Source organism: Oryx dammah, unplaced genomic scaffold (genome assembly GCF_014754425.2).
Source record: "Oryx dammah isolate SB20612 unplaced genomic scaffold, SCBI_Odam_1.1 HiC_scaffold_5, whole genome shotgun sequence".
Taxonomy (NCBI): domain Eukaryota; kingdom Metazoa; phylum Chordata; class Mammalia; order Artiodactyla; family Bovidae; genus Oryx; species Oryx dammah.
Genome location: NW_024070189.1, coordinates 71,118,304 through 71,145,041, shown reverse-complemented (window position 1 = coordinate 71,145,041; position 26,738 = coordinate 71,118,304). Strand labels below are relative to the sequence as shown.

At 39.4% G+C, this 26,738-nt stretch overlaps 1 protein-coding gene across 5 annotated transcripts in view; it reads left to right on the top strand.

Moving 5' to 3' along the window:
* NSD1 (nuclear receptor binding SET domain protein 1) overlaps nt 1-26,738 on the top strand; it is a 147,822-nt gene that overhangs the window by 34,524 nt on the left and 86,560 nt on the right. The gene's annotated exons all lie outside the window — the stretch shown is intronic.

Genomic DNA, 26,738 nt, shown 5'->3' with positions numbered 1-26,738 from the left:
TTTATCCTTCCTGGGACTCTGTGCTTCCTGGACTTGGTTCACTGTTTTCTTTCCCATGTTAGGAAAGTTTTCAGCTCTTATCTCTTGAAATATTTTCTCAGGTCCTTTCTGTCTCTCTTCTCCTCCTGGGACCCCTATAAGGCAAATATTCATGGATTTAATGTTGTCCCAGAGGTTTCTTAGGTTGTCTTCATTTCTCTTCATTGTGTTTTCTATATTCTGTTCTGTGGCAGTGATTTCCCCCATTCTGTCCTCCAGATCATTGATCCATTCTCTTGCCTCAGTTATTCTGCCATGGATTCCTTCTAGTGTATTAGTCATCTCTGTTTGTTTGTTCTTTAGTTATTCTAGGTCTTTAGTAAGCATTTCTTCTCCATTGTTTTCCCAACATCCTGGATCATCGTCACTATCTTTATTCTGAATTCTTTTTCTGGAAGGTTGCCTATCTCCATTTAGTTGTTTTTTGGAGTTTTATCTTGTCCCTTCATCTGGGACGTAACTTTCTGTTTTTCATCGTGATTAGTTTTCTGTAGTCTTAATTTTCTGTAAGAAAAATAAAAATATGTTTTTTTTCTGTGGGACTGTGCTTCTTCTTGCTTCTTCTGTCTGCCCTCTGATGGATGAGGCTAAGAGACTTGTGTAAGCTTCCTGATGGGAGGGATGGGTGATGGGAAAACCTCTGGTGCAAGAACCTTACTCAGTAAAGCTTTAATACCATTATCTGCTGATGGGTGGGATTGCTGATGGGTAGTTGTTTGGCCTGAGGCAACTCAGCTCTGGGCTCTATGGTAGGATTAACTGGTGAACTCCAAGAAGGTTTATGCCAAGGGGGACTTTCCTGGCCTAATGCTGCCAGCACCCCCGTCCCTGTGGTGAGCCCCTGCTGACCCACACTCCACGGGAGACGCTCCAGCACTAGCAGGTATTTTTGGTTCAGTCTCCTGTGGGGTCACTGCTCCTTTCCTCTGGGTCTTGGTGTGCAGAAGACCTTGTTGGTGTGCTCCAAGACCGGAGTCTCTGTTTCCCCTAGTCCTGTGGAAGTCCTGTAATCAAATCCCGCTGTCCTTCAAAGCCAGATTCCATGGGGGTTCCCAGTCCCTTTGTCGGATCCCCAGGTTGGGAAGTCTGATGGGAGGTTCAGAACCTTCACAGCAGTTGGATAACTTTGCTATTACTGTTCTCTCGTTTGTTCGTCACCCATCTGGTGGGTATGGGATTTGATTTTATTGTGATGGTGCCCCTCCTACAATATCACTGTGGCATCATCTTTGTCTTTGGACAAGGGGTATCTTTTTTTGGTGGGTTCCAGCATCCTCCTGTTGAGGAGGAGCTAGTTGCAATTTTGCAATTTTGGTGTTTTCACAGGAGATGAGCACATGTCCTTCTACTCCGCCATCTTGAATCAGAAGTCCATGGTGTATGATCTTTTCAAGGTGTTGTTAAATTCAGTTTGCTAGTGTTTTACTGAGAATTGTCCATTAATATTCATCAAAGATATTGGCCTGTGCATTTCTTTTTTGGTAGTGTTTTTGTCTAGTTTTAGTATCAGGGTTATGGTGGCCTCATAGAATGTCTGGGAGTTTTCCCTCTTAAGTCTTTTGGAAGAGGTTTGAGAAGAATTGGTATAAGTTCTTTGTATGTTTGGTAGAATTGAACTGTGAAAGCCATCTGATTCTGTACTGTTGTTTGTAGAGAGGTTTTAAAATTTTTTTTAAAACTACTGATTCTATTTCACTTCTAGTGATTGGTCTGTTTAAATTATGTGTATCTTCTTGATTCGGTTGAATCTTTTTTCACAAATAATTGTTCATAGTGTTCTCTTATGACCTTTTGCATTTTTCAGTATCAATTGTTTTTCTTTTTTCATTTCTTATTTTATTTGGGTCCTCTCTTGGTGAGCCTGGCTAGAGGTTTGTCAACTTTGTTTACCCTTTCAAAGAACTAGCTATTGGCTTTATTGGTTTCTTTCCCCCCTATTGTTTTAAAAATCTCTTTCATTTCCTACCTGATCTTTATTATCTCTTTCTATTGACTTTTAGGTTTTATTTGTTGGTTCTTTGTTCTGATTCTTTTAGATGGAGCTTACGTTGTTTATTTGATATTTTTCTTGTTTTTTGAGGAAGGCCTGTATGACTGTGAGCTTCTCTTTTAAGAACTGCTTTTGCTACATCCCATAGTTGTGTTGCTGTGTTTTCATTTTCATTTATCTCAAAGTATTTTTTTAAAATTTCTCTTTGATTTCATTTTTGACCCATTAGTTTTGTAGGAACATGTTGGTTAGTCTCCATGTAATCTTTTTTTTTTCTTTTTCTGTGATTGATTTGTACTTTTTATGCCGTTATGGTCAGAGAAGATGGTTGAAATAATTTCTGTATTCTTAAATTTGTTGAGGCTTGTTTTGTGCTGTAGAGAACGTTCAATATGTACTTGAAAAGGTGTATTCTGGTGGGGTTGTTTTTTTTTTTTGGATGTAATTTCCTGAAAATATCAAGTAAGTCTAACTGTTACATTGTATCATTTAGGATCTCTGTTGTCTTATTGATTTTCTGTCCAGAAGATCCATCCATTGATATAAATGGGGCATTAAAGTATCCTAATATTATATTCCTATCACTTTCTCTCTCTCTGTTACTATTTGTTTAATGTGTGTGGGTGTTCCTGTATTGGACGCATGCTGATGGGTGTAATACCCTCTCCTTGTGTTGATCCTTCTACCATTTTCTTTATGGCCTTTGCGTATCTGATATGAATATCGCCTGCTTTGTTGTCATGCCTTCCGTTTTTCCCACCCCTCTCTTCAGTCTGTGTGTTTTCTTTGCCCTAAAGTGGGTCTCTCTCTCCCCTCTTTCTGGCTGCACTAGTGGCTTGTGGGAACTTTGATCCTACCAGGGATCAAACTTGTGCCCATGGCAGAGTCCTAGCCACTGGACTGCTTTTCCCTACTCCATATCTTTTGATTGGAGCATTTAGGTCATTGACATTTAAAGTAATTATTGATAGATATGTTTTTATTGCCATCTTAATCCTTGTTTTACTTTTGAGTTCGTATTTCTTTTTTGTCCTTTCCTTTTTCCTTTTGTGGTTTGATGATTTCCTTTTGTGTTATGCTTGTGTTCTCTTTTTTTTTTTTGTGAATCTCTTGTATGTTTTTGATTTTTGGTTTCAAGTATGTTAACCCATTACTATGATATTTCTTTGCTTTAGACTAATAAGTCATATAGGCTCAAACACATTCCTAAAAAAAAAAAAAATCTGTGATTTTTATTTTCTTTTACTGTCCACATTTTCTGATTTTGATGTCCTCTTTTACATCTTTGTGTTTATTCTTTTGCTGTTCTTTTTTGTTGTTCATGTTGGTTGTAACTTTCAGAAATTTTTATTTTTTCTTTTAATTTGTATACTGGCTTATTTAAGTGATTTACTTGAGAATTGTGATTTTCTCTTTATTATAGTTGCTTGATTTTTTTTCCTTTTTTATTTAAAGAAGACTTCAATATTTCTTTTAGAATAGGTTTAGGATTGTATTCTTTCAGTTTTTGCTTGTGTGAGAAATTTGTTCTCTCTCCTTATATTCTAAATGATAATCTTGCTGGGTAGAGTATTCTGGGTTGCAAATTTCTCCCTATCCGTAACCTTGATTGTATCTTGCCACTTCTGGCCTCTGCAGCATTTCTGTAGAGAATCAGCTGATAGCCTTACAGGGTTTCTCTTGCAGTTAACTTTTGTTTTCCTCTTGCTGCCTTGGAGAAGAATCCATACTCACTTTAACTTTTGTTATTTTAATTATAATATGTCTTGGTATAGGTCTGTTTTGGATTCAACTTTTTTGCGTCCCACTGTGCTTCCTTACCTGGATTATCTGTTTCATTCGTGAGATTTGGGAAATGTTTAGCTATAATTTCTTCAAATACATTTTTGGTTTGTTTCTTCTCTTTCTGGAATCCCTATTATGTGTAGATTGGCACACTATGTCATATATATATATCCCATACATGTACTGTATATATCCTATAGGTTTCTTGTATTGCTTTCAGTTTTCTTTTTTCCATTTGGCTTTCTGCCTGATATTCTGATTGGATAATTTCCATTATTCTGTCTTCCAGATCACATATTCATTCTTCTGCATTATTCAATCTGCTGTTTATTGCCTGTAGGTTGGGTTTTGTCTCAGCAAATTAGTTTCCTAATTTTTCTTGGCTTTCCTTTCTAGTTTCTAGTTTCTTTTTACAGTAGTCCACATTTCTATTGATAGCCTTTCTTAATTCCCTGATTATTTTCATTGCCTCCTTTTTGAACTTGTCTGTTAAACTGAAGAGATTTGTTTCATGGTTTGTTCTTTCAGGGGAATTCTCTTGATCTTTTAATTGGTAGTGGTTACTTTGCTTTTCTATTTTACTTAGATTTCTTACTCTATGAGTTTAAGAAAAACAGTTTTCTGCTGTGGTCTTTGAGGGGTCTTTTTATGTGGGAGCATCCCTTGTAGTCTCCAAGTTTTAACATTTTTGGTGTGAGGGCTGTTTTTAGTATGGATGCCTGCTACCTCTTTCCTCAGTGTGTGCTGACTTTTATCCCTTTGATAAAGGGATGTACCTGGTGTTGTGACCAGAGCCTGCACTGGAAGTTGAGCCTGGCCACCTCTTTGCTCTGTGGTTGTCATAGCCCTGTTATGGGCAGAATCTGCTCCTTAGTTGTAGGAGTGAAAGTGAAAGTCACTCAGTCGTGTCCAACTCTTTGCGACCACCTGGACTATATAGTCCATGGAATTCTCCAAGCCACAATACTGGAGTGGGTAGCCTTTTCCTTCTCTAGGGGATCTTCCCAACCCAGGGATCAAATCCAGGTCTCCTGCATTGCAGGCAGATTCTTTACCAGCTGAGCCACAGGAAGCCCAGGAATACTGGAGTGGGTAGCCTATCCCTTCTCCAGCAGATTTTCCCAACCCAGGAATTGACCGGGGTTTCCTGCATTGCAGGCGAATTCTTTACCAACTGAGCTGTCAGGGAAGCCCATAGTTGTAGGAGTGGAAGCCCTCGGTTTCTGAGCTGTGGTGTGAGGTAGATGGGATTGGAGCATTCCCCCTGGTAGAGGAGCCACTGAGTCCTCTGCTAGAGCTGTCCACTGGGGAGTGTGCTCTGTGGTGTCACCTAAAACCTATTGTGTAAGCTCACAAAGTACACTGTTGCTGGCACTGTCCTCATCCCTGGTCAACTGCGGGAATGCTGGTTGTAGGCCCTGGTGTCCCTCAGGCACTGCATTTACAAAACTACCGGTGCGTACCCACCAGTTCAGATCCAGTGAAGTCCAGTACCAGGACCAGATAATTGCAGTGTGGGAACTATGGAAGCAGCTCAGACCCTGGCCCTGCCTCCATGTGCATACTCCCACACAGCCCACAACTGCTAAGGCCAGACCTGTCCCAGCCTTGGGGGCACCCACCGTCTGCTTGGATGTCCCACAGGTACTGAGTATAAAAAGCTGACAGCCTCACCCCTTTTCTTGATTAATCTTTTGCTTGATTGTTGCAGACCTTTTTAGTTGTTCAAGATGGTGGTGTAGTTGTTTGTGATAGTTTTTCTTTCTCCTGTTGAGTTGTTATTTTTGTGGAGGGACTGGCCTTTAACGTTGCCTATTCCTTCATATTTCTTCTGATGTCAGTCTAGACACATTTGACTATTAAAGCCTTTGTGCAAAGTATTTTGGGAATTTATTTTTTGTATTCCTTGTTGGGCCTTATTTTTCTCTTTCTGGCAACACCTCACAACATGTGGGATCCTAGTTCCCTGACCAGGGATCAAACCTGTACCCCTTGCAGTGGAAGTGGGGAGTCTTAACCACTGGACCACTGGAGAAGTCCCCCAGACCTTGCTTTTATTAGGGAAAATCAAGTAAGAATGGAATCTGGTGAAGAAGTTAATCTGATAGATAGTAGTTTAGGCTCTGCATGTAATTTGTAATTAATATGAAAGAGTTTAATCATGTGGTATGTAGAGTTGACTTGTTAGTAGTCTTTTATAAACTGCAGATAAATCTATCTACCACCTGTGTTTGTAACAGCCCACCAGCCAATAATAGTTTTTTTGTTTTTGAATGGGATCAAATCAAAAAGAAAATATTATGTAACATGTTAAAATGATACAAAATTAAAATTTCAGTAACCAAAAAGTTCTGTTGAAACATGGGTCTTTTATGTGTTGTCTGTGGCTACTTTTGTGCTGTAATGGAAGAATTGAGTAGTTGGGGAAAAGACTGTACGAAATATTTACTATTTGGACATTAACAGAAAAAGTTATCATTCCCCTGTGTAAGTTATCCTGAGAACTATTTTAAATGGTCTTGTAAGGACCATACTTGTTTACAGATTCTTGTGTGTTATGTCAAAATATTGTTCATAAACACATCTCATATTTTAAGTTTTAATGAATTAAAACAGTAATGCATTAGTTAAATAACTACAAATACAACTTTTCTGGTTAATGGGAAGATGTTTGTAGGTAGTCTGATACTCCTATTGTTACTTGGTTAGCATTTCTTCCTACTCTCTTAATACTCTTCCTTGGTTTTCAGAAAGGTGGATAAAAAGTTCTGTGTTCCCATAATACTGTTACAGCATTTTTCATATATGTTTTGCTTATTGTTCTGTCCTGTATCCCCCCAGTAAACTTACAACTTCAAGCTTGGGATTGTGTTGTCTTTATTTTGTATCTTTGAGTCCTGCTACAGTTTCTCATAAGTAGGTAAGCAACAAATATTTTTAGGAGGAAAGAATGAATATTCTGTTAGAGAAATATCTAAGTCATTTCTCATTCTTGATCCTCAGAGAGGAAAGAGGTTAAACCTAGATGTATATTTTAGAGATGTAAATTAAAATAAGTAGGGTTTTGCCAGAGACTGAATCAGTTGTAGGAAATTATTATACATTCAAAGTACTACTGGTCAAAACTGTTACTATCTTTTAACTCACCAGAGTATAGATTGTATACATATTTATTACTTCAGTGATTTTATTTTGGGGCTGTGTCATCAACTATGTGATCACAAAAGACAAGGGTTAATTTTTCTGTGGTCAGTAGAAAGATAATTTGAATTGCATTTACGTTATTGGAAGTAATAAATAGTATTTAAAGTCTTATTCAGAGGTTATTCTTGGAAGGGCAAATAATGTTAAAGCTTTGTCTATGATATGTAGTATATTATTTAAACCACATGGAAAAGGATATTTTGTATGTCACTTAAAATAATAATACACAAGGTAAAATTCTAAAAATATCTCTAGAATGGCAAGTGATACATCCTGTCTGCATTTTACAATAAAGCTTATTTGTGATGTGAACATTCAAATTAGAAAATTCTACCTTTTCTTCATTTTAGTGTCTTCAAACAGTGTTTAGAAATTGAAGTGTTAAAAACTAAATTGTTCTTTTAGATTTTATGATTGCAAATTCTGAATACTGTCTACATTTTACCTGAAATGTTTAAAATAGGTTTTGTCATTACTTTTCCTGATTAGTACAGTATAAATCTAAAAGGATTGTGTTGGAAGAGTTTATAATAACTTAGAAAAATTAAAAAAAAAATTTTGGTTTTCAAAAATCCCCCTCTGATGATATGCTAAGGTTTTTCTTTTAACTCTAGATCTTAGTTCAGAGTCCAAGCCCAGACTTTTTGCAGAGAGCAAGATGGTAGATACCCAAACTTTGGGAATCAGTCAGAATTGAGCTGAGCAATTAATGATGTCCCATTGGAAATTTTCTGTTTTGGGTTTCTCAGTAGTAAATGGAGGTTAATACCCCTCCTATTAGCATTTTTTATGATTCCACCATATTACATGTAAAAGGTCTTGGCACATGGTTGAAGGTTTTCAGAAATGTTTTTTCCTCTAAACCTAAGATTCAAGTTGGTCCCAGTTTCTAAAGGATCAAAGTTTTTCTTTAAGGATTCAAATACTGATCCACAAACATTGGGTTCTCAAGCTATGTGGGTCACCGATTAGCTCAGCATATTTACTTAACTTCAGTAGATTTAAGACCTGTGGGCTCTTCATCATTTGAGTTGGTGTTTGATCCTATTGGTTCACCAGAAACTTCAGATACATCATTTTCATAAATGCAACAGGTTTAGCATTGAGAATCTACATGGATAAACTGTGAAACTTGTTTTCTGGTTCCTTCCTGTTTGTATCAGGGTCCTCTTAGCACATGCTGTAGCTTTCTTTTGTCAACAGCTCTTTGTATTTTTATTTCTTCTTCTGTGTGGGAATCAAAGCATACACCACTGAAGGGGATTAGTTAAATTTCTGGAATATTCCAAGTAGACTACTGGCAGCCAAAGGAGAAAATGCCCATTGGCTGTGGTTTTTAAATGAATGTGACACTTTAGCAGGTACTTTGTACCTCTGTGCATACAGCTGTTGTTTTCCCACTTACATATAAGTAGGACTTAAAGCTGCAGGGAGTGAAATGAAAGATACAAACTTTTACAATATCTCATTATTTTTTTTAATCTTTCATTTATTCATTCATTATTCAACAAATACTGAGCATTAACAATGTGCCAGACACTGTTTTAAGTACTGGGAATATAGTGACCCTCCTTTGAGTACTGTGGGGAAGGCTAACATTAAACTGGATACTCCACAATACTTATGTAACTACAGTTAAACTGAGGATTAGGAAGAGAAGTAGGGAATTCCCTGGCAGTCCAGTGGTTCGGACTCTGCTATCACTCCCAGGGGCCTGGGTTTGATCCTTAATCCAGGAACTAAGATCCTACAAGCACACTGTGCAACCCACCTCCCGGCATCACCCCTGCCCCCACAAAGAAATAAAGGGGGAGGGGGAGAGGAAAAGTATAGGGAACTTGGAGCTTGCATCCCAGGTGCTTACTTAGGGAGTTTTCCCTAAGAATGTGGAGACTGGAAATCCAAAAATTAAGTAAGAGTTAACTTGGGCATAAAAGGGATTGAGAGGGTAGTGGTGAGAGTGGGAGAAATGAATTTTCTTTTTCTTTGAATGTGTTAGTATCTTTTTTCTTTTTAAATTTTTTATTGAAATATGGTTACACTGTTATGTTAGTTTAATGTGTACAGGAGAGTGACTCAGTTATACATATGTTCCTTTTTTAGATACTTTTCCGTTTTAGGTTATTACAACATGGTTCCATGTGCTGTACAACAGGTCCTTGTTGGTTATTTATTTTAGACATAGTAGTGTGTATATTTTAATTCCAGACTCCTAATTTATCTCCACTTCTCTTTCCCCTTTGGTAACCATAAATTTGTTTCTGTGTCTGTGAGTCTATTTCTGTTTTGTAAGTAAGTTCATTTCTATCAGTTTTTTAGATCCCACATGTACATGGTATGTTTTTTTTTTGTGGCTTCATTAGTAAGATAATCTCTGGGTCCTTTCATGTTGCTGCAGATAGCATTATTTCATTCTTTTTATAAGGGGGAAAGAAACTAAAAGACCATTTTAGGCAGAGGAAGCAGCTTGAGTAAAGGCTAAAAGGAACTACAATAATTTAGTAATTGTGCAAAGTCTGTAAGCTTATGATTGAATCCTGGGCATCCTGAGGATCTGCCTTTCAGCTTTCCTTTCTTTTTTTAATTCAGAGATAGATTGTGTACTCACATTGACTATGGTGAGAGGAAACTCTTTATACCAATGCCCAGATTTTCCTCTCTCATGATGCCTTCTAAATAAATTATTTGTTACAGTTAAGATTTTAGAGCCATTCTTTTTTGTTTCCTGCTTGAAAATGGCATTTTACAACCTTATATGCTGTAAAAGATTTATAGTGAAAAATATTTAAATCAGCCAGTTTCTATCCCTGGTAAATCAGTTTATCAGTTCTTATGTGTTATCCTTTGAGATATTTTATACATATATAAGCAAATGTATATACTATTCACCCCATTTTGTTTTTGTTTTTAAATAATGGTGGCGCACACTATTACTTTTTTTAGTGTAAAAATATTTTAATAACTAGGTTTTTTAAGAATTTTTATTTTATATTGGAGTACAGTTAGATTAACAACATTGTGATTCAGCTCATTTAGACTATTACAGAGTACTGAGCTTGTGCTATACAGTAACTCCTTGTTGGTTATCTATTTTCTTTTGTTTTTTTTTGGCTGCATCACACAGCTTGTGGGATCTTAGTTCCCACACCAGGGATTGAACCCTGGGCCCTCCACAATGAGAGCACAGAGTCCTAATCACTGGACAGCCAGAGAGTTCCCTGTTTATTTAAATATAATAGTGTTTACATTACATCCAAAGTTCCAGTTGGTCTGTCCCCAACCCCCGTAACCATAAATTTGTTATGTAAGGCCCTGAGTCTGTTTTGTAAATAAGTTAATTTATGTCATTTAAAAAAATTTCCTCATATAATCAATATCATATGTTTGAAATGGAATCTCATCCAGAACATCAGTATAGAACAGAAAAAAGATGGCGCTGCTTTAATTTGGGATGGAGAAAAGGCATATTTTCTTCTTCCTCTCTTGGGCAGACCCTGAGGGACTCTTCAAGATACACTCTCTGAGGAACACAATTGAAACTACTTTTTGGATGGAGTTTCAGCACAAGGATTTTGAGAAGTCCAGAGGGAGAGATCACCTAAACCAGTAAATGTAAAATGTGTTGTTACAGGGGGAAAAAATTGGTGTCACATGTGGAGGAGGGCAAGGGGGAAGGAAGCCAGTCCACCTGTGTTTGGGCTGTCTTGAAACTGTTCTTTAGAATAGTCTATTAATAGATAATAAATGTTAATTAAACGTTCCTTTAGAGATACATACTGAAGTATCATGAAGGAAAATATATCTGGGGATTTGCTTCAAAATAATAAAGATACGAGGTTTATAGATCTTCACAGCTTGTACCAAAATTCTTGCATTCTGGGCCTCTCTTATTGTATGAGAGGGCTGGTGTTGTAGGGTGTTAAGACTGGAAAGACAGCATAGCCTTAGGGAAAAGACACTAGAATAGAAGGCCACATATTCTAGTCTTCTTGTTATCTTGAGGAAATCACTTAGGTATGGCAAAAACATTGCCTTTTTTTTTTAAGGTACAAGGGGACACATAAAGTTAGATTGAGTAAAATTTGCCCTTTTTTTAATTGCAGAAAGCTATACAAATTGTTTTACTGTGTTTTCTGAGGGCATCTTTGTTTTAAACTTGAGCTAACTTAAGTTTAGTACTATCCATTAGTGACTTGTCTTTTAACAGTATTGATTAATTTCTCTTAACAGTATTGATTAATTTTGACTCAGATAAAGAAGTACAGTAAGGAGAACAGATGTCTTTTTTGAAGAGACTGAGGCATCTTCTGTTAGTTGAATTATGATGTAAAGGTGTTGTGAGGAACGTTACCTGGTGAGAGTTTATGAGCAGAATCCCCTTATTGAATGAGAGAGTAAGGTCACTAATTGTGTTGAGGTTGAGTATAGTTACGAATACTAAAGGCTGATGGTTTTATTTGTTTTTCTGTGTTGTGATCTGGTGAAAAGAGCATGGGCGATTGAACGGAGCACAGACATGGCTCTGTTTGGGATTTGACCAGCTCACTTCCCATTTCTGAGCCTCAGATTCTACACCTAAAACAGATAGTAATTAATATCTGCCTCGTTGTCACTAAGAGGCTTAAAATAGAAAGAATATACATTTTCATAGAATGTACATTTTCATTTTCTCCTACTTGGAGTATCAGAAAAACACTTCCTTTTTCTTGTGTGACTTTACATTGGAACTGTGTAGTCAGTTGCCTCTTGCTGGTGTCAGAATACCTTTTTAAAAATTTTTTCTTACCTGTTCTCCCCCACCAAAACAAACTCACTCAGGCCTATAATTACAATAAAATACTAGCCAGCTATATGATTTGTTTTCAACCTTGGCTGTTCATCAGAATCACCTATGGATCTAAAAACAACTAGATGCCAAAAACCTCACTTTGTATATATTGAATGTCTCTCCAGGCCTGTGGGTGGGTTTGAGGGTCTGGCTAGGATTGAGAACCATTGGTCTGCATCTTCTGAAGCAGAAGCAAATCTGTAAAAGGCATAGACTAAAGCAGAAGTCAGGGAAAATAAGCCCCAGGTCATACACAATAGTTACATGGTATAATGATGAATAGGAATCGTGGGGACATAATAGCTTCTCAAACAGTGAAAGAAAAATTTGTGGACAGAATGTGCAAAATGAAGTTGATTTGTGTTGTAATGTTTTGGCACTAAGGTTTCTATTGTAGCAAAAATGCTTCTGGTCAGTGTTATGAAATTCTCCAGATTAAGAGTTCAAGGATATCGCCAAACTAATGTTTAAATCATTCAGTTCCAATATAACGTACAGACATAATGGCATACAGTATTTTCTTTTCTTGCATCAGGCCAGAGAGTATAGCTCTCCTCTCGTTCTAGCCTTTTGGGGTTGTAGAGGGCTGCACCCTTTCAGGCCTGTCTTCTGCGCTGTTATCAAACCTGTTTTATTGTGGGTTTGAGAATTTTTATGGCATAAAGCCAAAGGTCTAGGCTAAGCAGGAATGCCTTGGCCTGCATGTTTCTGTTCTACCTCGTGAGCAGGCTGCCCTTTGTGAGCAGCTTCATGCTACATCCAGGCGGGGCTTCCACTGATAGTCTCCTAGCCTCAGCCTTAATTACCGTGTGGTCCTCAATACACCTGTTTCCATGACTAACCTAGCAGCTGCTATGCTTTCCAGCTTTCAGTGGACCAATTCCCTGCTTTTCTGCTGTCCTTTTCCAAGACTTCAGTGATTCTCTTTGATCTATTGTCAATGACTTTCTTTTTGATCTGTTGTTTCTGATATTTAGCCAATAAACAAGAGATCATTTCTTACTCAGTAACAAGTTGTACACAATAATCTTTAGTCTTTTGCCTCAGCTTGCTGTAGGTTAAAATTGTAATGCTGCCAGAAATTGTTTATCTAACTACTCTTTGCTAGATTTCTTTTTTTTTTGCTACCTGGGTTCCAGATCCCCTTTTTTTCTCAGTGAAAGTTAATAGACCTAGCTCTGACTCCCGTCTGCAGTGTAGAGGGGGGTTAGTGGGAGGAGACTTAAGGACTCCAGTTCACTCCTTTGTTCTGTGATTGGTATGGTGAAGTAGGGGTCAGACGATGCTGACTTCTAATCCCCACCTTTTGTTAAAGCTCTCTACATTCTGACAGGGTCACTCTCTGTTTCTCTTTCCTGGTCTGCTGTAAATATGGGATAATAAAGACTGTGCTGCCTACCTCACCTGGTTGTTTTTGAGATTCATATTGATAAAATGGATGTTAAAAGAGCTTTGACAACTAGAATACACACGAACACTTATTTGACTATGTAGCTGTGAGTAAGGTGGGAGTAAAGCAGATGCTTAAAGTAGTATTTTACTTTCTGTTCTAGAGTTGAACATTTCTTTTGCAGTTCTGGGTTGATACTGGGAAAGGAAATCACAATTCCCATAAGGTAGAAGAATTGTAATCACTGACTAAAAATAGCTATCATTTATTTTTGATTTCTCGTACTGGATTAAAAATAGTATTAGAGTTCTTCAGCCTCCTACAAAATTGGAGGCATTATTATCCTATTTTCACAGGCAAAGAAACAAACTGCCAACCAAGAGAGGTAAAGTAACTCTTCAGAGTCTCACAGGTGGTTTAAGAGCATAGCAGGAATTAAGCCCATACATTTCTGTTACGCTGACTGGCAGTGTATTTAATTCCTCATTTAACTATAAGCAAATGTATATGAAGGATTAAGAGTTTAAATTTAGTCACTGTAAGTTCAGTTCAGTCGCTCAGTCGTGTCCAACTCTTTGTGACCCCATGAACCGCAGCACGTCAGGCCTCCCTGTCCATCACCAACTCCCAGAGTTCACCCAAACCCATGTCCATTGAGTTGGTGATGCCATCCAACCATCTCATCCTCTGTCGTCCCCTTCTCCTCCTGCCCTCAATCTCTCCCAGCATCAGAGTCTTCAAATGAGTCAGCTCTTCGCATCAGGTGGCCAAAGTATTAGTGAATTACAAATGCACAGAATAGTATAGCTATTTATCTTGTTACCCTACTTATCTCATAGTCATGGACAAATCATTTGGTCCCTCTGTCTTTCACAGTCTCTTTGGGAATAGTTTATCCCTCAGAGAGGACAACTCATTTTTAATAAGTTCTAGAAAGTGAAAGTCACTCAGTCATGTTCGACTCTGCAACCAAATGGACTACATAGTCCATGGAATTGTCCAGGCCAGAATATTGGAGTGGGTAGCCTTTCCCTTCTCCAGGGGATCTTCCCAACCCAGGGATCAAACCCAGGTTTCCCACATTGCAGGCAGATTCTTTATCAGCTGAGCTACCAGGGAATCTTAATAAGTTATAATTCTATGTAAATTATATAATAGCATCAGAATTGTGTTACTATTTAAATATTTTTAGGTAGTTATTTTGAATTTGAAATATTTCTCTAAACATATTGTTAAATGGAGGTTAAGTGCCTGTACTGCTATATTAATTCTTAAAATAATTGAAGTAATACCTTTGCAAAGAAACACAGTGACTAATATTATAGCAGCTGCTTTTGAGTTGTAATTATGTGTTAGGCCCTTTATAACTTTGTAAGTTTGACTTCAGAGAGTCAGTGCTTTTTAAATTTATTAGTTAATTTTGGCTGTCCTGGGTCTTCCTCGCTACATAGGCTTCTCTCTAGATTCGGAGAGTTGGGGTTGCTCCTTAGTTGTGCTACTCGGGCTGCTCACTGTGACGGCTTCTCTTGTTGTGAAGCACAGGCCCCAGAGTGCATGGGCTTCAGAAGTTGCAGCATGTGGGCTCTAGAGCACAGGCTCAGTAGCTGTGGTACATGGGCTTCGTTGCCGCATGGCATGTGGAAGCTTCTAACATCAGGGATCGAACCCATCTCCTGCGTTGGCAGATGTATTCTTTACCACCGAGCCACCAGGGAAGTCCCAGAAAATTTCTGTATAGCATTCAGATGTATCTGTTCTTCGTTAGTCGTTCATTCATGTCCCGACTCTTTGCAGCCCCATGGATTGCAGCATGCCAGGCTTCCTTGTCCTTCACCATCTCCCGGAGTTTGCTCAAACTTATGTCCATTGAGTCAACGATGCCATCCAGCCATCTCATCCTGTGTCGTCCCTTTCTCCTCTTGCCCTCAGTCTTTCACAGCATCAGGGTCTTTTCCAGTGAGTCGGCTCTTTGCAGCACGTGGAAGTATTACAGCTTCAGCATCAGTCCTTCCAGTGAATATTCAGGGTTGATTTCCTTTAGAGACAAACATACAGATACTGTGTAATTAGCCAGGTACCTGTCCAACATCTATCTGAATTATTTCCATTTCTTTCATCATTTAAAAAGTGATGAGACTAAGTTACATTTAAAGTACTGCTTTTCTAAACTATGCCACGTTCTCTCACATTGTTTCTGAGTTTTTTTTGTGTGTGTGGCGGAAGAAAATGCTCTTCGAAAATCAGAAAATGTGTTGACAGCTACAGGACAGCTTTAGTGGCTTTGCTTGCACGAATAAACTTTTGAAAGTTAGTTGATTTTTTTGAGGGGGCTATGCTGTGCAGCTAGTGGGATCTTATAAGTTCCCCAGCCAATGATTGAACCTGGGCCCTGGCAGTGACAGTGCCGAGTCCTAACCACTGTTCAGTTCAGTTCAGTCGCTCAGTTGTGTCCGACTATTTGCGACCCCAAGAATCGCAGCACGCCAGGCCTCCCTGTCCATCACCAACTCGAAGTTCACCCAAACTCATGTGCATCAAGTCGGTGATGCCATCCAGCCATCTCATCCTCTGTCGTCCCTTTCTCCTCCTGCCCGCTATCCCTCCCAGCATCAGGGTCTTTTCCAATGAGTCAACTCTTCCGCATGAAATGGCCAAAGTATTGGAGTTTCAGCCTCAGCATCAGTCCTTCCAGTGAACACTCAGGACTGGTTGGATCTCCTTGCAGTCCAAGGGACTCTCAAGAGTCTTCTCCAACACCACAGTTCAAAAGCATCAATTCTTCGGCACCCAGCTTTCTTCACAGTCCGACTCTCACATCCATACATGACCACTGGAAAAACCATAGCCTTGACTAGACAGACCTTTGTTGGCAAAGTAATAGCTCTGCTTTTTAATATGCTATCTATGTTGGTCATAACTTTTCTTCCAAGGAGTAAGCGTCTTTTAATTTCATGGCTGCAGTCACTATCTGCAGTGATTTTGGAGCCCAAAAAAATAAAGTCTGACACTGTTTCCACTGTTTCCCCATCTATTTCCCATGAAGTGATGGGACCAGATGCCATGATCTTCGTTTTCTGAATGTTGAGCGTTAAGCCAACTTTTTCACTCTCCTCTTTCACTTTCATCAAGAGGCTTTTCTGCGAGGAATTCCCTAAAGTTATTGAGTTGGCCAAAGAGTTCCTATGGTTTTAAAGTAAAAATAAAAGACACATTTTCACCAAGAATTATTGAACAATACATTTACTGTTTTGTTCCACTTTGTTCTGACATTTTTCAGGCAACTTTATAATTCTTCCTTCCCAAACTTTTTATCTTTTTGTGCAAAGAACTGTACCAGGTACCTTTTACAGTCTTCCAGAGAATTGAAATTTTTTCTATTAGGAGAATTTTGTAAAGACTGAAATAAATGGAAATCCAAAGGTGCTTTGTCAGGTGAATACAATGGATGAATCAGAACTTCCCAGCTAAGCTGTAACAGTTTTTGTCTGATTATCAAAGAAACATGCAATGTGGTTTTGCTTTTATCCTGATGGAAGATAACGTGGTTTCTGTTGACTAGTTCCGGTCATTTTTTGTCGAGCGCTGCTTTCAGTTGGTCTAATTGGGAGTGGTACCTGTTGGAATTAATTGTTTGGTTTTCCAGAAGCAGCTCATAATGGAGGATCCCCTTTCAATAGCACTGTGTACACAACATCACCTTCTTTGGATGAAGACTGGTCTTTGGTGTGGTTGGTGGGGCTTCATTTTGCTTGTTCTATGTTCTTTTCTGTTCCACAGTATTATATAGTATCCACTTTTCATCATGTCAGCTGTCTCCTGCATGGTCTAATGTTGACTGTTCTCTGTATCTCGATTTGATTGCTATCCCCTTCAACTGGTCTGCTCGACTGTGGAGTATTGCCCAGTGAGAAATCTCCAGTTCAAAACTTTGAAAACCATTTTTTACACATTGGATCAGTCACATCACCTTCTTCACGTACTGCACAAATCTTCGTTTGCATCTCAGTTGCATTTTTACCTTTCTTTAAATAATAAGACATAACGTGCCAAAGGTGTTGCTTTTTTCTTTCCGTCTTCAATATTAAAATGGCTACACAAAATTCACCAATCTTGATAAGGTTTTTTTTTTTTTTTTTTTAACTCACGGTGATGTGACAGCTATCACAGTGCAGTGTGACAGAATTGTTTTGAATGAAGTTAAAGACAACTGAGCACTACTAGAGCCATTTTATGGGAAAAACCGAATGAACCTTTTGGCCAACCCAGTGGCTGTTCTAGATGGGGGAATATTTGGATTTCTAAAATGGTTAGGGGGATACGATATATATTTAAATAGTGTAGAAAATTTATTTGTAAAATGTAAAATCTTATGTAAAGAAAATTTTGGTTTATCTTCAGCGAATAGATTGGTGCAGTGTTAAAAGCATTTTTATTGGAGTCAGATTTAAATTCCTGCATTGATATTTTAATAATAGTTTTGTGAACCTGGGTAAATGAATTAATTTCTGCCTCAGTTTTTGCATGCATGATATGGAGAAAAACACCCTCCTACCCTGTTCTTGGAAGCTACTGTGACATCAGAAATAATTAAGTGTTCAGCAAAGTGTCTGATTTTTTATTGTGCCTAAATGTACCTGGCTAGATTGTTATACTTAGTATAGTTATTTTCCTTAGCAGTTACTCGATATGTGATGTGGTTGGGATGCACTTTAACCCTCTTAAAGTACATCTTTAGTTACAGTGTGCAGGTTTCTCTTGCTGGGGAGCACGGGCTCTAGAGCTTGCCGACTCAATTGTGGCATGCAGGTTTACTTGTCCCGAGGCATGTGGGACTTTAGTTCCCCAACCTGGGATCAAACCTGTGCCCTCTGCAGTGGAAGTGGGAAGTGGGGAGTCTTAACCACTGGACCTCCAGGGGAGTCCTATGGCGTTTTTTACTTGTTCAAGACCAAATTCCAGATTTTATTTCCTCAAACCTGCTTTTCCTGTAGTCTTCTCCATTTTAATAAATGGGAACTCCATCTTTGCAGTATTTAAGGCATGAAGGAGTGATCCTTGAGTTCTCTGTTTCAGCATACACATATCAGCAAGCCCCCTGCCATCCCAGCTAGGTTCACATAACTGTTACATCACAAGCCCCTTTAAAAGCAAAAGATGGGGGAGGGGTGTGATTAGTTGCAAACTTCTTGGTGCTAGATCTTTTGTTCTTGAGGTCAGGTGATGGTCAGGTAACAGCGTTTTATAAATCTCTACCAAATGAATGTTAGTCTGTCTTTACAAGAAAGGGCAAGGTGCCAAGGCATTGCTTTTACTCTCCAAGGTCTCAGTTCAGTTCAGTTCAGTTGCTCAATTGTGTCCAACTCTTTGTTACCCCATGGACTGCAGCACACCAGGCATCCCTGTCCATCACCAGCTCCCAGAGCCTACTCAAACTCATGTCCATTGAGTTGGTGATGCCATCCAACCATCTCATCCTCTCTTGTCCCCTTCTCCGCCTGCCTTCAATCTTTCCCAGCATCAGGGTCTTTCCCAATGAGTCAGTTTTTCGCATCAGGTGGCCAAAGTATTGGAGCTTCAGCTTCAACATCAGTCCTTCCAATGAATGTTCAGGACTATTTCCAGTCCTGACTAAGAGGAGGCAGAACTCAGTTGGCAGCTCCTTCAGGGCCGGGTTTCCATATCTTGCCCAGCTGTCATCACTGAGGGAGCCAGGCACCCAACCCAAATGGCCCTCAGTATCCTCAGGCCACCCAAATGGGGGAGACCAGGTCTCACTGACTGCAGCCCAGACAAATGACCACTGCTAGTAGGTCGCAGAGACAGGGATTGGGGGAGAGGTTCACCGCTTCCTCAAAGCCTGGGCCAGGGCTAGTGGAGGGCCTTAGTGAGGACTCTGAAGCCCTGCAGGACATAGTCCCCAGTCTGTTCCCTGGGCCCTTCAGCTCACCTGCTGGCCAAAGGCTCAGTGAGCTGGAGGCCCTTTAAGACAAGGCCTGAATCTGCTTCTTACCTCACACTCTGCCTGATGACCACCATACACCACTGACCCTTGGCTGAATCATTTCCTTAATGGTTCCTCATTGATAGTTACTTGTGGGCAGGGCCCTGCTGACCAATAGCTGAGCAAGACAACTAAGAGTCCGTTGTTGATGGTTGCCTGTGGGGGCGGCGCACTGAGGCACTGACCAGTGGCTGAGCAAGACCTGTTGCCTAGTAATAGGGTGCAGAATAATAAGGCAGAGCACTGGCTGCCTGATAAGGGCTGTGCTCATACTGCTTTATTAACAACGTCTCTTGTGGAGCATGGGCTCTAGAGAGAGCTGGCTCAGTAGTTGTGGTGCACGGGCTTAGTTGTCACTTGGCCTGTGGAATCTTCCCAGGTCAGGGATCAAACCTGTGTCCTTTAAATGAGCGGGTGGATTCTTAACCACTGAACCACAGCGAAGTCCCCCAATGGTATTTCTTATAGGGCAGATTTGCTAAGGAAGCCCCTTGAAATTTGGGGCTCCCCCAGTGGCTCAATCTTAAAAGAATCTGCCTGCAATGCAGGAGAGTCAGGTGACAGGGGTTCTGTCTCTGGGTTGGGAAGATCCCTTGAAGGAGAAAGTGGCAACTCATTCTGGTATTCTTGCTGGGAAAATTCAGTAGACAAAGGGAGCCTCTTGGGCTACAGTTTGTGGGATCACAAAGGATTGGACTTGACTGAGTGACTGAACAACAATAATAATATGCTTAAGTGTTCCTTTAGTAATAAAGAATATCATGTTAGTTAGGAATTAACCAGACAGTAACTATTGAATACCCACTGTCTGCCAAGTACTGCTATGGCTAAGTGTTGGACACAGATAGTGTGAGAAGTCTCCTTTTTGTTAAGGTGACTATAGTCTCTGAGGTCTACTATCTGTAGAATTTAGCTTTGCTATTATCATGTTATAATGAAGTCATATTGGAAAGTGTTTTATAAACCACCCAACTTATAGAAATGTAAGATTATTTTTATTTTATTTACTCAAAAAGTTCATATGTTAAAGGAACAATAGTGTGAGTTTTATGTAATCGGTCACCTTAGGTGTCCTATTTGTAAAATACTGAAACTACCTACTTTTAGCATAATAATAAAAGAATTGGTAAGGAAAAGTTGAAATTCTAAAGGAAAATTCAGATAGCCCTGTATAATGTAATTCTTTAGACTAATACTTAAAATTTGGTATTTTGTAATATTTTTTCACCTTTTTTTGTATTGTGCCCTGAGTCATGCGGGATTTTAGTTTTCAGGGATTGAACCCTTGCCCCTTGCAGTGGAAACACAGAATTTTAACTGCTGGACCTCCAGGGAAGTCCCAAAGCTTGGTATTTTACTAAACATTTTTTTTCCTCCTTTTTGGAATTGATAAAAACAGTTGTTGTTTAGTTGCTAAATCTTGTCTGACTTTTTGCAGCGCCTTGGACTCTAGCCCATCAGGCTCCTCTGTCCATGGGATTTCCCAGTCAAGAATACTGGTTCCACTGTTTTCCCATCCATTTGCTATGAAGTGATGGGACCGGATGCCATGATCTTTGTTTTCTGAATGTTGAGCTTTAAGCCAACTTTTTCACTCACCTCTTTCACTTTCATTAAGAGGCTTTTTCGTTCCTCTTCACTTTCTGCCATAAGGGTGGTGTCATCTGCATATCTGAGGTGATTGATATTTCTCCCGGCAATCTTGATTCCAGCTTGTGCTTCTTCCAGGCCAGCGTTTCTCATGATGTACTCTGCATATAAGTTAAATAAGCAGGGTGACAATATACAGGCTTGACATACTCCTTTTCCTATTTGGAACCAGTCTGTTAGTCCAGTTCTAACTGTTGCTTCCTGACCTGCATATAGGTTTCTCAAGAGGCAGGTTAGGTGGTCTGGTATTCCCATCTCTTTCAGAATTTTCTACAGTTTATTCTGGTCCACACAGTCAAAGGCTTTGGCATCTTAGAAAACCGTTATAGGTCTGGTTTGGACCTCTTGATGGAAATTCACTTTCTTGATGGAAAGTGAAAGTTTTGGAGTTAAGTTCAGTAGTTGTTGGTAAGGGGTGGTTCCTCCTGAGGGCTGTGAGAATCTGTCCCATGCCTTTCTTAATGTCTGGTAGCCTCTGTCGAACCTTGGTTTGTAGAAAGCATTCTCCCTGTGCCTTCACATCACTTCCTTATGTGTTTCTGTCTCTGTGTCCGAATTTTCCTTTTATATAAGGATATAGTTGTATTTTAGGTTGTTGTTTAGCCACTAAAGTTGTGTCCAATTATTTGAGAATCCATGGACCATGGCCTGCTAGGCTCCTTGTCCATGAGATTTCCCAGGGAGGAATACTGGAGTGGGTTGCCATTTCCTTCTTCAGGGGATCTTCCCGACCTAGGGATCAAACCCATGACTGCTGCTCAGTAGACGAATTATTTACCGTTGAGCCACTTGGGAAAGCACCAGTATATTTCATCTGATTGGACATAGCTGTTCTGAAATATGCCTGTCCTCCAGTCTAAGCTTAGATGACACTTCTTCACTCTAGTCTTTGCTGCTATTCTCCAGGAATTTTGGAGTCAGGAATTCATGTTTGTGTTTCTTGTTTTGCTTTGTATGTAGGTTTTTAGTTGAATAATGGGCTTTTACGAGGAGTTTTTCCAGAGTCTTTCTATCTGAGGTGATTTTTTTAAGCTCTTCTGAGGAGTCATATCCCCTCCCCCCTTAATTTTCCTTATTTTCTCTATTTTCATGCTTGGAAGCCTATTTGGTCTGAAATTCTTGCCCGTTTCTAATGTTTTATATATTGAGGTCACTTATAGGGATTTCCCTGGCAGTCCAGTGGTTAAGAATCTGCCTTCCAATTCAGGGGAATCATGTGCCATCCCAGTCTGGGAACTAAGATCCCATATTTCTTGAGGGGGCGAAGATCATGTGCTGTGATGGAGATATTGCAGCTAACCCAAAATAACTAAAAACAATTTTTTTTAAAACTAGTATTTGGATGTTGTTGTTCATTACTAATATGTATTTGTATAGGCATTTTTTCCCTGTAGGTTTTCATATTTTTTTTTTCTTGGTTGTCCTGGTAAATGAATTAAATAGTAAGGAGAAAATTAATGTTTCAAGTTTATGAAAATCTTCACCCATGATACCTTTAGTTTAATGAAACTATTTTTTGTGTTTCTCAGTGACTTTTTTTTCATCATTGTAGTTCAGGCATAGTTTCTAAATAGTTGGTATAACTTATGTAAGGCTGTGTATTACACTTTCAGTATCCCTTAACTTCATCTGCACTTTGCATATTTCATTGTTTTCTGCATAATTTGTTTAATAGGCCTCTTGTTGGTTGTTAACTTTTTTTAAAAAATTGAAGTACATTTGATTTACAGTATTGCGTTAAATTCTGGCGTAAAGCAAAGTGATTCAGTTATAGACATTCTGCTTTTAGATTCTTTTCCATTTCAGTTTGTTATAATGTATTGGATATAGTTCCCTTTGCTTTATACTGGGACCTTGTTTATCTACGTTATATATAGTAGTTTGTATTTGCTAATTCCAAACTCTGTAATTTATCAACCCTTCTTTTCCCCTTTAGTAACCATAAATTCATACTCTGTTAAGTCTGATTCTGTTTTGTAAATAAGTTCATTTGTAACATTTTAGATTCCATGTATAAGTGGTATCATATGTTGTTTGTCTTTCTTGGTCCAGTTTACTTCACTTAGTGTTATACTCTCTAGTTCTATCCATGTTGCAGCAAAGAGCATTACTTCATCCTTTTTATGACTGAGTAGAAATTCTATTGTGCTTCCGTGATGTCTCAGATGGTAAAGAATCTGCTGATCTGCCTGCAATTTGGGAGACTTGGCTTCAGTCCTTGAGTTGGGAAGATCCCCTGGAGAAGGGAATAGCTACCCACTCAAGAATTCTTGCCTGGGAAATCCCATGGACACAGGAGCCTGATGAGCTACCGTCCATGGGGTCGCAACATAGCTGAGTGACTAACACTTTCACTTTCAGAATTCCATTGTATACGAATACTGCATCTTTATCCATTCATCTGTTGATGGACATTTAGGTTGCTTTCATGTCTTTGCTATTGTAAATAGTGCTGCTGTGAACATTGCGGTGCATATATCTTTCCAATTGGAATTTTCTCTGGATAATGCCCAGTAGGTGGATCGTTGGATCATATGTCAGCTCTACTGTTAGTTTTTGAGAAACCTCCGTAGTGTTTTCCAGTTTTCGCTTTTCTCCACACCTCTCCAGCGTTTATTATTTGTAGATTTTTTTTTTTAATGATGGCCATTCTGATCAGTATTAGATGGTACCTTGTTACAGCTTTGATTTGCATTCCTCTAATAACTAGCAGTGTTGAGCATTTTTTCATGTGCCTGTTGGCCTGCTGTATATCTTCTTTGGAGAGATATCCGTTTAGATCTTCTGTCTTCCTTTTGAACATTAATTTGGCTGTGTGGGATCTTAGTTGTGGTATGTGGGATCTTTAGTGGCAGCATATGGGATTGGTGAGCAGGGGCTGCTCTTCATTACGGTGCATGGGTTGCTCATGCTGGCTTCTCTTGTGGAGCATAGGCTCTTGGTGTGCAAGCTTCAGTAGTCATGGCGTGTGGGCTTTATGAGTTGTGGTACTCTGGACTCTGGCTCAGTAGTTGGGGCTTGCAGGCTTAGTTGCTTCACGGCATGTGGAATCTTCCTGGCCTAGAGAGATCGAACCTATGTCCCCTGCATTCACAGGTGGGTTCTTAACCATGGGACCAGCAGGAAAGACCAGATTTGTTTTTCTGTCCCATCTTGGTATCATGGTTTTAAAGTTTTGAAGCCATTGCTACCTTTGAAGTAATTTTTTTTTCCTGATAACTTGCAGAATGATAATAGGCAAAAATGGCTCCTTTGCATCGTGCTTTTCAAAAAGTTTTTTAAAAAAACATTGTAGCTTCTGTCTCTGTTCCTAGTAACTGTATATACATGAAGAACTAATGACACTGTTTTTTAAAAAATTTATTAAGCACCTACTATCTGAGAGAGACACTAGGCATTAGTGTTATTTTTAACTATTTTACTTTTGGCTGTGCTGGGTTTTGATTGCTGTGCAGACTTTTCTCTAGTTGTGGTGAGCAGGAGCTACTCTGTAGTTGGAGTGTGTGGGCTTCTCATTGTGGTGGCTTCTCTTGTTGCAAAACCCAGGCTTGATGAGTGGGCTTCAGTAGTTGTGACACATGGGCTCAGTAGTCAAGGCTTCTGAGCTCTAGAGCACAGGCTCAGAGTTGTGGTGCACAGGCTTCAGTTAGTTGTTCCTTCTCCTGTGGGGTCTTCCTGGACCAAGCATTGAATGCATGTCTCCTGCCTTGGCAGGTGGATTCTTTGCTACTGAGCCACCAGGGATGCCTGAGACTATTTTTAGTAAGCATATTCTGTGAGAATTAACTCTCTGAATGCAATCCTAAAGTTGAATGGTAACTTACGAATCATGGAATTGAGCCCAGTACTTTGGTATCCTTGAGCCCCAGATATTACTGATCATTATTTTATTTGAATGATTTCACTCATTTCATTCACAAATATTTCATTTTAAAAAATTCGTATTTATTTATTTGGTTGTGCTGAGTCTTAGTTGCAGCATCTGGACTCTTAGTTGTAGCACATGAGATCTAGTTCCCTGACCAGAGGTCAGACTCAGGCCCCTTGCATTGAGAGTGAGAGTCTTAGTTATTGGAACACCAGGGAAGTCCCTATTCAGCATATTCTTTATTGAACACTTAATATGTTCCAGGTGGGTACTTCTGTAGGCAGTAAGCAGGGACAATCAGGTCTGAAATAGGAACTCATCAAGCCTCTTTTGAGACTTGGAATTTATGGAAAGTCATAATGTTTGTATGCCTCCTTGGAGTAAATGTACAGATCCTTTGTCCAAGTACCTTAGGTGCTATTTTTAGCTACCTAGAAACAGTTTGGCATATGTGACACTCCTTTGTGTGGTTTATCAGGTGGGAAGCTCAGTCCTAGTAAACACAAAGTCATCTTTCTCTCAGGGCAGGAGAACTGTACTGTTGATGGGATGTTAAAGACGTTGTTGTTGTTCATTCACTAAGTCGTGTCTGACTTTGTGACCCCATGAACTGTAGCACTCCAGGCATCCCTGTCTTTCACTATGTCCCGGAGTTTGCTCAGACTCATGTGCATTGAGTTAGTGATGCCATCCAACCATCTTATCCTTTTTCGCTCCCTTCTCCTCCTGACTCATTGGAAAAGACCTTGATGTTGGGAAAGATTAAGGGCTTTTCCAGTGAGTCGGCTCTTTGCATCAGGTGGCCGAAGTATTGGAGCTACAGCATCTGTCCTTCCAGTTTATATTCAAGGTTGATTTCCTTTAGAGTTGATTGGTTTGATCTCTTTGCAGTTCACGGGACTCAAGAGTCTTCTCAAGCACCACAGTTTGAAAGCATTGATTTTTTTTTATTTTTGGTGCTCAGCCTTCTTTATGGTCCAACTCTCATATCTGTACACGACTACTGGAAACACCATAGCTTTGACTATACAGACTTTCGTTGGCAAAGTGATGTCTCTGCTTTTTTAATATGTTGTCTAGGTTTGTCATAGCTTTTCTTCCAAGCCACAAGCATCTTTTAATTTCATGGCTGCAATCACCATCCACGGTGATTTTGGAGCCCAAGAAACTAAAATCTGTCACTGTTTCCATTTTTTTCCCATTTATTTGCCATGAAGTGATAGGACCTTATACCATGATCTTCTTTGAATGTTGAGTTTTAAGCCAACTTTTTCACTCTTTCTCCTTCATCAAGAGCCTTTTTAAGTTCCTCTTTGCTTTCTGCCATTAAAATGATGTCATCTGCATATTTTATGTTGATTTTTTTCCTGGCAATCATGATTCCAACTCGAGCTTCATCCAGCCCAGCATTTTACATGGTGTACTCTGCATGTAAGTTAAATAAGCAGGGTGACATTATGCAGTCTTGACATACTCCTGTTGTTCCATTTCCGGTTCTAACTATTGTTTCTTGACCTGCATACATATTTCGCAGGAGGCAGGTAAGGTGGTCTGGTATTCCCATCTCTTTAAGAATTTTCCAGTTTGGGCTTTCTCTAATTGCAGTGAGCAGGAGCAGCTCTTCCTTTGCTTTGCATAGGCTTCTCATCACAATGGCATCTCTTGCTGCAGAACACAGGCTGTAGGCATGTGAGTTTCAGTAGTTGTGGTACTCAGGCTCAGTAGTTCTCTTACATGGGCTTAGTTGCTCCTTGGCTTGTGGGATTTTCCTGGACTGAGGATTGAACCCATATGCCCTGCACTGACTGGAGAATTCTTAACCACTGGCCCTTTATTGTTAATTAATTAACAGAAATGTCTATGTTTGAGAAGAATGGAGAGTATCACCTGCCCAAGGGACCACAGTATCCCCACCACCCTCCAGTTTTATTGAGATGTAGTTGGCATGTAACACTGTAATGGGACCAGAGTCTCTTGATATTG